Here is a 13193-nt window from a genome sequence, read left to right as displayed (position 1 = left end):
AAACTATGTGTATTTTGAGTAGTTATGAGCATATGTGAGTGTTTTATTGAAAATAAAAATATTTACAGTTTCCCTGGCATGAAGGATAAACTTCGCCAAACTAGGTGGACTTAATTTTAACAGTGGTATTATATTTGTATGTTCTTTTCTTTTTTGTTCAGGAGTAGAACGTTTTCAGTGTCTTTCCAAAGCGATAGATAGTCGTTCCGATCCCTGCTCCTTCCATTTTAATTTCGAAATACATATACTGCAGAATTCCGAAAGTAATGGTCCCTCTGAAAATAACAGCTCCCCGAAAGAACGTACCTTTTGAACCCCAAAAGTAATGGTCCCCCGAGAGACTACTTTTTTCGTTTTTGGCTTTCTTGTGACGTTGTGAAAATTCTCAAATCAAAACTAATGATACTCAAAAGCTTTTCTAGATGATGTGAGTCTCGGTTGCACAATGTTCCTAGATATCACTAGCGGACAAAGGTCTTGCAATTTCTTTGTTATACGTTAAGGCTGATTTCCAAGTCAGTTGATATTGTTCACTTTATTACGGTACAAGTACAGAAATGGTCAAGCTTAGATAGGTGAGCAAGAGGTTTGACTTGTTTGATGTAAAGCACATGTCAATCACCTGTTGCCGAGTACAAACTATCGAACGCATGATGGGTCGATTAAGTAGACCGTTAGGCGCCCTTGAAAACAATTTTTGTATTATCTCTTTAGTGCTATATAACCCCATTTGTTCATGTCACAGAACGAAAGATACTTAGAAACTGGTGAAGAGGTAAAAGCCACTGGTATTAAGAGCAACTACTATCAAACACAGATAGACCAGCTCGGTAATTATAAGTAAGGCCGAATTTGGCTCAATGTCCAATTTATGCTACATACCTCTTTACATTATTCAAAATATTGCTCTTTCTGTTCTTTTGAATACGCTAGTGAACTTTACGGGCAAATAAAATGGCTTTCTCTTATTCAGTTTGCCACGTTTATGATATTTGGTCATGTTTGCTTCTCTGACAACATTTATAACCCTTCAAATGTTTTCAGAGAATGTCGGTCAATTTACGAAAAAATATATTCCTTTTGACTATTCAAAATATTTGAAAATTACGGGAGCCGCTATGAAAAGCACGGTGAAAATACCTACTTGTACTTGTTTTGATTAGTGTCGTTTTTGTTAAAAACTGAAGCCGACTGCTTAGTCAGTGTTATGTGTAAAGTTCTCATAATAAATTGATTTATTTAAGGCTATGTTTAAAAACACAACCTTATCGACGAACTCAGAGGTTGTGCTTTTAAACACCAAAACCTATATGCCAACATGTATTATGTTGTGTGAAAGAACTGTATCGATACTGACGACGTACTCAAAACATTTAATATTACTTTTTGTTTAATTAAGAACCGTGCTCATAACAGGCGTTGAATTATAATCACATTCTCTTACAATTGTTTTGAAAGGCGTTGTTTTCAAAGCGGTTCCGACATTTACCTGTAGTCAATAATTTGAGCGCGAAAGCTGTGTTTCTTTTGAGTAGTTATGAGCATTTGTGAGTTTTTTGTTGAAAAGAAAAATATTTACAGTTCCAAATATTTACAATTGGTCGACCTGATTTTCAGAGTGGTTTTATATTTGTATGTTCTTTTCGTTTTTATTCGGGAGTAGAACGTTTTCAGTGTCTTCCGCCAGCAATATATAGCTGTTGATCTCCATGCATTTAAATTTTGAAAAACTTATATGACGAAAGAGGTGGAGATGAACTACTCGTTTAGACAGCTGACAGCAATCTTCCATACTCTCTTTAAGAATATCGAGGCTGAGGTTTGCAAAATCTTAAGAAGATTTTAAGAATTAACCCGAGGCTGAGATTTTGAAAAGAATACAATTATGTGTGTGTGTCCATCTCCTTGTACAACAACCGCGAAATTTCTTCACGCTATTTACCAACGTGCTCTTAGAGGAAGCAATACAGATACTCGCCGATATAGCGTTTGTGAATAACTGGTTCAGTGAAACACACCACTTGAACCTCAGCAGAATGGGCCTTGCAGATCTTCTCAAAGGATCCACCAAAGACCAACTGGTTCATGAAGGCAAAATGCCTTCATTTTACAAGAGATACGTCGACGACACTTTAACTACAATGACACAGCATCAGCAGCTACCTTTCTTTCGGTCCAGGCTGAATATTCTTATTTTTCTATCTATTCTGGACTGAACATTTTCTTGTGAATGTTCTTAAATTATGGGCTATAATCTCTTGCAGAAATGAATTTAGCATCGAACATACGGCTAGCGCTGTTTTTGTTGTCTCTTGGCTAGTTCTGCGCGCTTTTTAGAGAAAGGAAGTATTTTATACGGTTTAGTTAAAAAGATAAAATTTCATTGTACGCAAATTTTCAACACACATAATTGTATTCTTTTTAAAATCTCGGCCTCGGGTTAATTCTTAAAATCTACTTAAAATTTCGCGAACTTCAGCCTCGATATTCTTACAAAAAATAGAGTATGGAAGATTGCTGTCAGCTGTCCAAACGAGTAGTTCATCTCCACCTCTTTCGACCTATAAGGTTTTCAAAATTTAAATGCATGGAGATCAACAGCTATATATTGCTGGCGGAAGACACTGAAAACGTTCTACTCGCGAATAAAAACGAAAAGAACATACAAATATAAAACCACTCTTAAAATCAAGTCCACCAACTGTAAATATTTGGAACTGTTAATATTTTTATTTTCAACCAAAAGCTCTCAAATGCTCATAACTACTCAAAACAAACATAGCTTTCGCGCTCAAATTATTGACTACAGGTAAATGTCGGAACCGCTTTGAAAACAACGCCTTTCAAAACAATTGTAAGAGAATGTGATTATAATTCAACGCCTGTTATGAGCACGGTTCTTAATTAAACAAAAAGTAATATTTAATGTTTTGTGCACATCGTCAGTATCGATACAAGCCTTTCACACAAGATAATACATGTTGGCATATAGCTTTTGGTGTTTAAAAGCACAACCTCTTAGTTCGCCGGTAAGGTTGTGTTTTTAAACATAGCCTTAAATAAATCAATTTATTATGAGAACTTTACACATAACACTGACTAAGCAGTCGGCTTCAGTTTTTAACAAAAACGACACTAATCAAAACAAGTACAAGTAGGTATTTTCTCCGTGCTTTTCATAGCGGCGCCCGTAATTTTCAAATATTTTAAATAGTCAGAAGGAATATATTTTTTCGTAAATTGACCGACATTCTCTGAAAACATTTGAAGAGTTATAAATGTTGTGAGAGAAGCAAACATGACCAAATATCATAAACGTGGCAAACTGAATAAGAGAAAGCCATCTTATTTGCCCGTAAAGTTCACTAGCGTATTCAAAAGAACAGAAAGAGCAATATTTTGAATAATGTAAAGAGGTATGTAGCATAAATTGGACATTGAGCCAAATTCGGCCTTACTTATAATTACCGAGCTGGTCTATCTGTGTTTGATAGTAGTTGCTCTTAATACCAGTGGCTTTTACCTCTTCACCAGTTTCTAAGTATCTTTCGTTCTGTGACATGAACAAATGGGGTTATATAGCACTAAAGAGATAATACAAAAATTGTTTTCAAGGGCGCCTAACGGTCTACTTAAGGTTACAGTATACCTTCAGGGGTGTCTCGCGCGCAAGCGATGTAGCGCGTGCAGTTTAAGCTGAAGATACCTAAACCCCTATATCAAATAAAAGCTTATGGAGCTGGCTATCAAACTATACCAAGAATTTTGAAAGAAAATGAATTGTCGAATTTTTCACGACCACTAAATGCGAGCGCCCGAATCACCTTTCGAAAGTTACAAGTCAAAGCGAATTTCGTTTTTCGCCAATTTAATTTTTTCCTCGGTTTCAGGGCCCAAAGCGCTAAAAAAACGTGTCTGCGTTTTGGCATATTCAATTGCAGTAAAAAGTTACAGAACATTTTCGAAATAGGATTAAAAAAATGTGGAGTGATCGTACAAAAATCGCTCTCGAAGAAAAAGTATTTCGTAATTAACAATTCCCGGACACGCTTTTGTAGTTTATATGTTAAACTAGCCACTGTCCAAAATTTAAGAGCAATTGAACAAATTCCCTTTGAGTTATAACTCTTTAAAGTGTCTGCTTCAAGTGAAAAAATTTATTCGAGAAAACAGTGCTAAGAAAAATTTTCTGCTTCGCAAACAAACTCCGCCCACAAACGCCTTCAACTGGGTTCTCAGATAACTAAGCCAATCAGTGCAGGGAAAGTTTACTACCGTTAACCTCCTGGTGACATTTACGCGCGAATCTCTAAAAAAAACTCTTGTGTTTCGCAATGCGCTCAAGGAACCGAAGGCAGAGAGATAATTTTTCTGTAGCTCGGTTTTTCTTGAAACTGGTCTGGCAAAATGGGGAAGACTAAAAAAGTTACGAACGTTAGAGTGACTGAGCGAAGGAAACAAACAAAAGAAAGCGCCGAAAGCAACTGTGTGTGGGCAACTGTGCATGGATAATATTTCAAATGGTCTCAATGAGTCCGACGATTCGTCGATATCGGACTCATCAGAAGAGTCTCTGTCAGCATCCCTGTTATTGCTGTCAAGTTCCGAAATTTTTACAGAACCTTTCTTTTCTCTTACCACGAATATTTGCCCGCCTTATACGATAACTATAGCTTCATCCGCGTGGCGAACTTTCGCTTCTTCACTCATTGATGTATTTTCATTCGTTCTTCGCTGTTTTCGCTTTTTCGAACCGGTCCATGGTTTAAACGTGGTCTATGTTTACTTATAACTTAATGGAGACACGCCTAATACCAAAAATGCTGGATAGTCAGAACAACAATGCTGATCAACTGAGTAGTCAATTCGTGACATCCATATAGGTAATTCCCGCGAAAATCGTCTCGGTTGATTGCATACGCGCCATAGGGCTGTCAATCAAGAGGTAAACTTTTACTTCCGGTGAAAATGTAAAACCGCCATTTCTCCGCCAATATTTAGCCTTTTTCAAAATATTTTTTCAGAAATTAGAGATTATTCTTCGACCACTATTTTGACCCAAAAATCCAAATTTGAAGAAAATTGCCGACCCGAAGGTATACTGTAACCTTAATCGACCCATCATGCGTTCGATAGTTTGTACTCGGCAACAGGTGATTGAAATGTGCTTTACATCAAACAAGTCAAACCTCTTGCTCACCTATCTAAGCTTGACCATTTCTGTACTTGTACCGTAATAAAGTGAACAATATCAACTGATTTGGAAATCAGCCTTAACGTATAACAAAGAAATTACCAAGACTTTTGTCCGCTAGTGATATCTTGGAACATTGTGCAACCGAGACTCAGATCATCTAGAAAAGCTTTTGAGTATCATTAGTTTTGATTTGAGAATTTTCACAACGGCACAAGAAAGCCAAAAACGAAAAAAGTAGTCTCTCGGGGGACCATTACTTTTGGGGTTCAAAAGGTACGTTCTTTCGGGGAGGAAGGAACGGCTATCTATTGCTTTGGAAAGACACTGAAAACGTTCTACTCCTGAACAAAAAAGAAAAGAACATACAAATATAATACCACTGTTAAAATTAAGTCCACCTAGTTTGGCTAAGTTTACCCTGCATGCCAGGGAAACTGTAAATATTTTTATTTTCAATAAAACACTCACATATGCTCATAACTACTCAAAATACACATAGTTTTAATGCTCCAGTTATTGACTACAGGTAAATGTCGGAACCGCTTGAAAACAACGCCTCAGTGTCAAAACAATTTTTGAGAAAAGCCTGTTAAGAGCACAGTCCTTAAGTAAGTAGAAATATTTATAGTTAATAGTTTTGTTTACGTCGTCAGTATCGATACAGTGGTTTCACGCAAGGTAACATAAAGAAACCAGTTTCATTGTTTGGCCCGTCTCACTTTTCCCCCAAAAAGTATTTATTCAACTTGTCTTAAAAACATGGACATATCGCGCGCTTTCAGTAAAACGCTAATAACAAAAATGTACCGACAAAAAAACTAAAAAAGCCTGCCGCATTACTAGCAACATCGAGAGGTTCTTTTCAAACTACAAAACCGCTCAAAACTAATAAGATGAAAATACTCTCCACGCAAAAATTATTAAAATATTAGAATGTCGGAAACCTTTCAACGAGTTTTGAAAGCATTATTAAGAAGGTTGTTAACAAAACAACTACTGGCAGCTGTTTCATAATCAGTACGAGTAAAAATATTGTCAATAAGTTTATAGCACCGGAAACCTTCTAGAACAAAACTATGACTATCAAAACAAACCCAAAGAGGTATTATTTATCACATGATCCAAAGGCGACAGCTTACTCTAGGAATTCGGCCTTTAACAACAGTTCTCGTGATTTTCAGTTGCTCCGAATCATTTTTCCTTACATTTATATTCGTCACCGGAGAAAGAATCCATGGCCGCACCCAAGACTTTAAAGCAGACTGATTAAAAAGACTTTTCTCGGGTTTGTAAGGAAGTTAGCTTACTTCTTCTGTGTCATTAAGAAAATATTTATACCGAGAACCCATCGGATATCCTTGTGAGAAAGAGACCCGGCGACTTACATTTTTTAACAAAAAGTGCAATTATTGTCCTTTACCAATAAGTCTTAGGTAACGTAACGGGAATTCCACCACTAACAACTGGGGATTCAAATGGATGGGTTTTACGTCTAGCTCTTGTGCAATGTATTTATCCAGTGTGAAATCTTTGTTACATTTGGGCTTACAGAACTAACTCTTTTTTTGTCAAGCAAAAATATGTAAGAAGAGAACTGAAACGAGGAGGCAGGAATTTAAAAATATTTAAGCTGTTTAGAGATGAAACTTAAAATATTCATTTGGCCTTGGGGGAGATTCGAAATTAAAAGCCTCCTCTTCAAAGGAAGATTGGAAAATAAACAGCTATAAAAGCACACCGCCAGACAGTTAATAATTTTGTAGTCAATGTAGCCAGATCAACATGTAGGAATGTTTTTCACGTGTATGTTGTTCATATTCTAAAAGGCAACCGCCTCTCAAAAACGCATAAATTATACGGCCTATGGGGGAATAAATAAGAGTGTGTCTTGCAGTCTTCATCAGTACTTGAAGAGAGTATTTGATATTGCGGATTTATCCACCGTCTCAAGTTCCAATTTTCAAGCTAAGGTAGGAAATCAAACTATGCTTCAGTATTTTGAGTTAAACAGAGGTCTTTGAAAGTAGCCTGACTTGCTGAATAAGCTTTGGGTTAGGTCGTTGAGGGTTAAGGGAGCTACGTCACGGTTGCGCACCTTGAAAATGTTAGCCTAAATTTTTTCAATTTTGTCGTTTGTAATCCATGTTAATCTGCTCCATCCTTAAAGTGCCACTAACCCCAAATAATTTTTTTCCTTTAATAAAATCTACTAGTTTCCCTGATTTCTTCATCGAAAAATTATCTCGATTGATAAAATCCCTGTGTTTCTCCAGGCGTTTAAACGTGTAATTTCTATGTTCACGACCGCGCAAAGTGGGATCTGGGTCGGGCTACTACTGACGTCACCTCGGGAACCGGGCTAAAACACTCAAGAGACTTTTGACTGAGCTTCGAGGGCAGTCAAAACATTTTCGGTTTATTTGTGACTCATATTTTATCAAAACTGGACAAGAACTTGCAGTGAAAGAACTGTATCATCTAGCATTACAATTCGGAGTCTAGCTACGATTTGGATGGCTGCGAAGTACTTATTTTTTTCCATTTCTGTTGTAAGATAGCTTTAGATAAGGCTCAAATACTCAACGCAACGTTAAACACTGTCAACACAATGTCCGACATAAGCCAACTCACATGTTCGCGAGATGTGGGGTGGCCCACGAAAACGTAAGGGACTCCACAGAGGGGTACCCACGAGTTAATATTACAACAATTTCGAAGTGCGGGTCGCCAGTGGAGATCGCCGCGTTGTATAATTATATTTAGACCGGGATCGACAATTTGCCGGTCCATTTGGGTTATAAAGATACAAATAATGACTCAATAGTTAGCTCAAAGCTCTTAAAGAGTTGTAAAGATGTCAATGAACACCAAGAGTTGGTAATTTGACTTTACGGAACGTGCAAATTTCGGAGTGTCAAAACACTTTTACATTCAAGTATTAATTTCGCCCGAAATACAAGTTAAAGTGCGATGCAGTCGTACTTCACTCCTGCCTACTTCTTCACATCACTGATTGAAAATGGTTTTAACATAAGAGATAAGCAGAGATGTCAGCAAACAATATTCGAAGGTGAGGTAACTTTTCGCTTCGCTGTTGTCGACCGACCGTAGTATATGCATATTCGATTGGGTGTCTGGAAAACCCGAATAGCGGATAGCGAATAGCGAATAGTCGCGAATAGCGAATAGCGAATAGTCCCGAATAGTGCGAATAGTCTCGAATAGTGCGAATAGTGGCGAACAGTCGCGAAAAGTGGCGAATAGTGACGAATAGTTGTCAGTAGTCACCGCTTTAGATCTAATATCCAGCGTTAATTAATTATCCAAATAGGCAACAGAATTTCAGTGAGTTTATTACCTTTTCTTCTCCGGACTCAAGCTAAATGGGCTGTCCATCGCCGACATTAAGAAAACAGAAAACACAAGAATAACCTAATAAAGACGTATTTACGCTTTTACAGCAGTTAAAACAGAAGAAATTTCGTTTAGAAACACCTTTTGTCCTGATAAGCGTCTGCGCTTTTTAGCGCAAAAAAAACCCATCCTAAGTTGCTACGAGGTGAGCTGCGAGATACTGGGTACCCTATTTGTTACTATTTGCCACTATTTGCCACTATTCGCCAATATTCGAGACTGTTCGCCACTATTCGCACTATTCGTACCATTCGCTATTCGCTATTCGGGACTATTCGCTGTTCGCTATTTGCGACTGTTCGCTATTCGCTATTCGGGTTTTCCAGACACCCTATTCAATTACTGCGTACGAACACTAGCTACGCAAATTTGCATATTCCGTGCTAGTGAAATCATGGAGAATTCTTCGACAAGATCTTGAAAAGAGGTCCAGCATACTTTCAGTTAAATGAGTACATTTCTACTTCACTGTTATTTTAAATGAAATGTCCTTTTTACGCACGCTAATAACCTGGGAGTCCTCGACTTATTAGTTTGCGTTTCGGTTGACTGACAAGCGCATTCTTCTTCAGCACAACAATCTCCGTTGGTAGCTATAGGGTCGAATCGAAACGACGGAAAATATTTAGTTTATTTGTTTGGAATTGATCGCTGGCATTACATATTTAGTTTTAGCCAATTTTTAGACAGTTTGGCGTACTGAACAGGTTAAGATAGTTGTATAGTTAAGAAATTCGAACATAAAATATAAATTCACTTTTTGCTAGGCGTCGTTCCTGCCGTCGCAGACGTGACTGCTTTTAAATGTCCCTAATTAATTTTAACAGACCGTAGTCCACCCGTACTACTTGGCGACTCGTGTGTTCCGGAAGAACGGTTCATGTTTTCAAAGCCAAGGAGAAACATTTTAAAAATATCCACATTGAGAACTCCTGTCGTCTGACTTTTCAATTTGTTTCGCGTAACGCCTTCCAAAACGACAGATCAATGTAAACAGACTATTTGCAGAATTCTTAAAATTAATTTAGGGTAGGTTTCGATCATTGTAAACTTGGCGTTTTTATACGACGGAAAAAAAAACAGACCAGCGAAATGACGATACATTTCGTTTTACCATGTAGCGTGATGTTTAAGATAGAACGTTCGCGGGAAAATTCAGCCAACTTTCTCAGTGAGGATTGGGCGGGTTTGAAGTGTTTACACACCTAAATAACAATATCACATTTTAAATATTCTACCATGCAGTCTAAGAATCTATTTTAAACAGATATTTTGGTTAATTTTGACGGAAAGCCGAAACAGAGGGATACTATTTACAAAAAAATTGGCGGAAAATATTTCTTACGTACTTTCCAAGACCATTTACACCGATATAATTTTAACTAAACTGGTTACTGATAAAATGATTAAATTCCTTTATGAATATTGCGCTGTCATCCCTGAATTGGCTCTTTGAAAAGAAACGATTGTCACCATTGCACCGGAAAGGTGAAAACTAAGAACCAAAAAAACTTGATCTAATGTGGAAAGTGGTTATTTTACATCATAACCAGTTGGTAATACCTTATTGTTTTATGAGAGAAACATTTCATGACTAAGCTTTGTACGAGCACACAAGCTAACATGTCAATCTGATATCTTTCTAACGTCAGAGTCTGTAAATAAAGATATATGAAAGATGGGTTGGTATTTTTCAATTTATTTCAATCAATCAATCTATTGTTACTTTGAAACTAGCTATTACCACTAAACAATAGATGACAATTGAGCGCAATTTCGAGAACATTTTACGTCTCAAGCCTAATCAAGAGAATTTCTGAACAGAAAAAAATAATTCCTTGCCTAGTCGACCCCACCGGGTAGCCGTTTGTTCTCTTTTGTTTAAAATCGAGGTCTTTGACCATAATTTTTTTGCTCAACCTGATTAACCTTAAACTCGAGTTTTGGAAACTATTTCTGGTTGGTCTTACGCTTGTTAACATTTTTTGTTATTATGACGAATTTCCGGTTTTTCTCGCTCGGCAAAAAATTTTCATTAAGTAAATATGATAAGGCCCTCCCTAGACAAATGTAGGCATGCGCTGTTTCCAAGCTTTACAGATGAAGGCAGGGGCTGGGAGTTGTAACTCGAGCTTTAAATAATACTTTTTTAATTAACAGCTGTCAGTTTCAAACTTATTTGTGTCATGTTCAGGACTTTTTAAAAGGAGGCAAAGTCACAGTTAACATTCAGTTCTTTACAGAGAGCTATCCTGTTCGGAAGGTTTCGCCTATCGAGTAAGACTGACATCAAACGACTACATCAAAAGAGAAGACTCCAGCTCAGTGAGTTTTGTTGTTTGTAGATTTTACCTAGTTAGCAGCTATGTGTTACCAGCTATGTGTTACCAGCTATGTGTTACCGTGATATTTGCCTGTGATTCCATGCACACCCCAGGCAACTGGAAAAAACAAGTTTCCTTTTGAAGGACCTTCCTTTCTTTTTCTTAGAACACAAAGGCCGAATAGTTTAGATGGCTAGATGGGACCGAAAATCTAAAATCTCGATCTGTGAAAAATGTTTCAATGTCAATATTTTTTGCGCTTGGTTATTTTCTTGTGATAAAACTCCAGGACGATGATGGGCGAAGATGAAATACGGTCAGCATAACTGAAAAAAGTGCTATTAAAATATTTCTATAGCAGATAAGGAAAATATTCCAGACACCTTTTCACGTATTTGTGCAAACTCGTTACCGTATTTTAATTTAGAACGCGCAATTTGATGCAGCAGATCGTTGTCGTTGGATGGTGGCGTGGATTTTTACTCTAAGGAATTTCTGATCACGCGGGGCCAATGTTGGCTATGAACATTTCTTGCCCCAGGCGGTGGACTTCCATGTAAAAAAGTCGGGAATTTTCGTCGGAACATTTGAATTAAACCCTAAAAGAGACCAATTCGGGCACGGCTCGAGGTTTATTTGGCCCCTAAAAGATAACTCGTTTCTATCATTTCTCCGAGTGCAACTCTAAAAGATACCTCGACGAAAGAAATGCCGTCATTGCTTCATCCTCAATTCCCTCAAGTGAGACCAAAATCGGTGATTTACATCCCTGAGCGAGGCGAAGAGTGTTCTCGACCTTCACATATGGGTGTGTCCCTCGGGATTTCTTCTGTGGTAATAACTAACAAAACTGTGTTATTACCTTGTCTGTTGTAGTTTAAACATGGCTGTTAAGTTTCATCTGTGCCTGTTGCTGATTATCGTGGTGGGGATGGGTGCGCATGTTGCATTCGCAGGTAAGCACAGTATCTACTCAGTACTCAGTAAAGAAAGTACAGCACATCTTTGTGTAGAATGCCGTCAACGAAAAAACAGTCAACTACTCGGAGCATTTGATTTTACGTACAGTTTCAGCTGAGAACAATTAAGACGGCATCTATATTGCGAGTAAGCCATTTATTATTCGATATGTTTACGTCTAGTAAACAGAAATTGGTTATGGGCGCAAATCCCGTTAATTCTTGTTGAACCACTCGATTTTTTAACTTTTTTGAAAACGCAGCAGGATGCAATGGCCATATCTTCACTAGATATATATATATTTTTTATATTAACGATAAATTCTCTTTCACAGATAAACCATTGTGCGACCTACCACATGGAACGTGTTACTATTATGAAGACCCATGTCCAGACAATATGCCCGTTGACTGTTCAGAAGAGTTCTACTGCACGCTGGAAACAAACAAATGCTGCTGTAATGAGCCACCTCCAACTGGTAAGCACCGTGTAACATACTGATAAGAACAAAGCTCTTTAGACGAGAATCATGACTTTTCAGTGAAGAGGAGCAACTAATTTATGCCTTTACTTCAAAACTTTCAGCTGAGCTATTACATTAACCCTACCGAGTATCTTCACTTGGTATTATCTATTTCATATTAATTGACGACAAATTCTCTTTCACAGAACGCCCATTGTGCGACCTACCACATGGAACGTGTTACTATATTAACGACCCATGTCCAGACGATATGCCGGTTGACTGTTCACAAGATTTCAAATGCACGGTGGATACAAACAAATGCTGCTGTTACGAGTAAGCACCGTGTAGCATACTGATCAGAACAAAACTCTTTAGACGAGAATCATGACTCTTCAGTCAAGAGAAGCATCTAATTTATGCCTTTACTTCTAAACTTTCAGCAGAGCTATTACATTAGCCCTACCGAGTCCGGGATACGATCGAGAAAGGAGGAAGAGGGCGAATCCGCTTCCTTTGTAACTTGGAGAACATTTAAATAATACTACTGAAACTTAGGGGGTATATCATACGCCTAAAATGTTCCCTTTCTGTTTGATATTCAAACAGCCGCCATCTTAGATTCGCCATCTTAAATTTGATAATGATTTTTCAAAACGAACCATAAAACCATCAAAATTGACTCAGGCCAATCAAAATCAAACAGACAATGAGAAAAAAGTCCTAACTACACAAAATGAAATTGCAAGGAAGATAAATTTTGTTAACAAAAATTTCAAATTTGAAAGAACGTTTCTTTCAAAATAGAGTTGCCATGACAACATCTTGCTCTGAG

This window comes from Orbicella franksi, chromosome 9 (genome assembly GCF_964199315.1).
Source record: "Orbicella franksi chromosome 9, jaOrbFran1.1, whole genome shotgun sequence".
Lineage (NCBI taxonomy): Eukaryota > Metazoa > Cnidaria > Anthozoa > Scleractinia > Merulinidae > Orbicella > Orbicella franksi.
This window is presented reverse-complemented; position numbering follows the sequence as displayed.